Genomic DNA, 3,512 nt, shown 5'->3' on the forward strand with positions numbered 1-3,512 from the left:
GGGGGGGGGGGGGGAGGACATAATGCAATGCCTTGGAGTATTGCTCCCTTCCTAGGAGGCCTCACAGTGAAGCCCCCAAGGTTATGTCTCTTCAAGTGCATTTCCTGGTGACAGTCCTGCTTCCTTCAGGGGCTTGGCCTGAGTTCCTTACTCCTCAAAATATCTTTCTCGGGTTTCACAACTCTTGGTCCCCAGGAACTCCCCCTGCTCTCTACTCCCTTCCAACTGCAGAAGATAAGCTGAGAAACTACCCCTATTTCCAGCGAGTGGCATCAACATGAGGAAACAGGGATGTGTGTGTGGTGGTGCAAGGTAGCTAGAAATATACATATGGGGACATGATGGTGTTTTAGGACATTTCAGCAAGACTGGCCTTATACAAAGCCTTATAGTTCCCAACGACCCATCCAGCTCACACATCTTCTCTGCCTCCTGCAGACTTTGTCTCTTATCCTCTATGTCAGTGGTCGGCAAACTCATTAGTCAACAGAGCCAAATATCAACAGTACAACGATTGAAATTTCTTTTGAGAGCCAAATTTTTTAAACTTAAACTATATAGGTAGGTACATTGTTATTAACTTAATTAGGGTACTCCTAAGGCTTAGGAAGAGCCACACTCAAGGGGCCAAAGAGCCACATGTGGCTCGAGAGCCGCAGTTTGCCAACCATGGGTCCTAGAACATCAATATTTTTGGTAACAAATCCTCCCAAGATGATTCTTATTAATGAACTACATTTTATGTTTATGTTCTGCTTTTGCATAGTTTGGGTTCCTGCTTTAATTTATAATTTGAAATTTCATTATGTATGTTATTTTAAGTCCCTTAAATCCTTTGGAGGTGTTAAGAGGGGTGATGGAAATAAATCTAAGAGAATAAACTTTGCATGCACTTTTTTTTTTATAATTATGAACTATAAGTCTAGTCTGATACTAATTAGTTGTGCAACTAATCCAGGTGTAACAAATAACCAGATTGGGGTTTTTCAATGCTTTCAAATTTGGGATTCTTAAATTTGAAGTTAGGGAATATATTTATGTCTGGTTTAAGGTACATCTATTCAACCTTAAAGTCCTCCTTCTCCAGCTCTTGCTGATCCTCTGGGTCAATATAAAAAGGTCCTCAAGATGCCAGTAGCTTAAATTTATATTCTCTAATCTTGTCCACGAAGAGTTTCTGCATAGGATCAAGTTTCTTCTCAAACGCCAATGTTGCAGCACCAATGCTCTCCCACAAATGAACTAAGCCGGCTATGGAATGACAGAGGAATCCCTGCGGTGCTGTTAGTTGCATAGAAACCCTATGGGCCCCCTGGGTGTTGCTCAGTGGATTGAGCATTGTTCCATGCACCAAGAGGGCGCTGGTTTGATTCCCAGTCTGGGCACATACCTGGGTTTGGGCTCAGTTCCCAGTAGGGGGGTGTGCAGGAGGCAGTTTTCAATGATTCTCATCATTGATGTTTCTATCTCCCTCTCCTGTCTTTTCTCTCTAAAATCAATAAAACATGTTTGTTGTTGTGATTTTTTTTTTTTAAAGAAACCCTGTAGTCTCCAGTGCCAGAGCAGCCACAGTTTTACTTCCCGCCCTGGCTCCGCCCCTAGCACCTAACTGCCTAGCAATGCATTGTGGGGCGCCCCTTCAGCCAAAGGAGCTCTCTGTAGAAGAAATGCTTCAGAAGCCTTGCGATTAGACCTGAAAGCACTTTTAAAACATCCACTCCTTCCATTTGTATTTGGGAATCAATAGGAATTTTTGTGTCCATCATCTTGTGTGAGCTCAGAGATTTATGAGTAAAAGTTACCCCGTTTCACCGAAGATCATCTCTACTGTTCCTTCTCCCCGTGGAACTTCAGGGTTAAACGCCCAGCTTCGTAGGCCTTTGCAGTCTTGCTCTTTGTTTCCCCTTGAAGCCCTTTGCAAAGAGCAGGAGATGCAAAGGGGCCCGTGGACCGTGTTGAGTGGCAGAGGGTGGACCTTCTGGCTCCAGGTGAAGTGTATCAGGCGCGGATTGCACAGCGTCTTGGGCTGTTGACCACGTTTGCAGTGTCTCCTAAGGTGGTGCACGGACGGACGCCGAGCGCCAACCGCTGTGGGATCTGGCTCGTCCCCGCATGGCCCGCCACGCTCTCCTGTCCAGGTCGTGGAGGGCAGCCCTCTCTGCTCTTGGAGCCTGGTTAAGCAAGTATGTTAAATTTCCTTTGTCACTAGGTGGCAGAATGTAATTAAGATGTCAGACTATTTTTCCATAACGTTGGAAGCCTTTTCTAGTTCCTTCCTAATGACCTCTTTCATTACTTTGCAATATTTGCTAATGTCACCGAGGGCTGAGGTAAAGAAATAAAATTTCCTTCTGCAAATACTTCCTATCCTTAGCCAGGATTTGACTTCTTGCCTTTAACTGGCTTGCCTCTTAGAGGAAAGCACCCTTCACATAGAGCACATTCTCTTCCCAAGGACTGCTATTTGGACAACCCAAGCTTCTTGTAACAATAAGAATATTATTTTGTTACTCTTTTGAAGCAAATCCCAAATATTGTTTCACTTCACTTACACCTATTCCAGTGTATATCTCTAAAATAAGGACGAATGAATTAGTGCAGTTTTGATGATTAACACAATCCAATAAAGAAGTATATTCCTGTGGATATGCACAGGTATCCACAGAAGCCCAGTTTTGCAGGGGGTGGGAGGTGGTGATGGTGTGTGGTCTCACTGCCTGTGGAATCTTGGGTTTATTCTGCTGGGGAAAACACATCCCTGACCCAATGTGGATCGGCCTTCAGCCCTCAGATGCGTGTGCGCAGAGTTTAAATGAGCAGAAAGCAATAGACCACAGGTGTGGCTGGCATATACAAGTTGAGAGTCTCCTCTGTGCCAATCTTTCCCACACCCTCTGCCCCATTTTCAGTCGTCAGAGGGGCAGAGAGTTTACAGCTGAATTTCGGAGGCTGGGAGTCCTCACTTCTGGAATCTCAGTCTCGCTTCTGTGGCCTCAGTCTTGTGTTCCATTTCTCCCCCCCGCCCCCCGCCTCCATTAATTTTTAGAGAGAGTGGAAGGGAGGGGGAAAGACACAGAGAGAGAAACATCGATGTGAGAAAGACACATCGACAGGTTGCTTCCCGCACGTGCCCCAACCAGGGCTGAGGATTGAACCTGCAACCAAGGTTTGTTCCCTTGATCAGAATTGAACCCGAGACCCTTTAATCCACAGGCCGATGCTCTAACCACTGAGGAATCTGGCTAGGGCACATGTTCCATTTCTTGATCTTCCATTTCTTTCAGCTCTCGCCTCTTCTCCAGCAAGGGGTTCTCCTTCATTTCCCCCTACTCACTCTGGCCTTAGTACCCTTTTTACCCCCGTGCCTTAGTTGGGTTGGGTACACCTTTTTTGCAAGGATTGCTGTATTTTCCTCCCTTCTCACTTCCTCTTCAGATTCCCATTGTTACATGACAGCCCCAGATGATACCCCTTGCTACAGTGCTAATACCACAACATGGCTGCACTTCTCT

This window comes from Myotis brandtii, unplaced genomic scaffold (assembly GCF_000412655.1).
Source record: "Myotis brandtii unplaced genomic scaffold, ASM41265v1 scaffold13, whole genome shotgun sequence".
NCBI classification, from domain to species: Eukaryota; Metazoa; Chordata; class Mammalia; order Chiroptera; family Vespertilionidae; genus Myotis; species Myotis brandtii.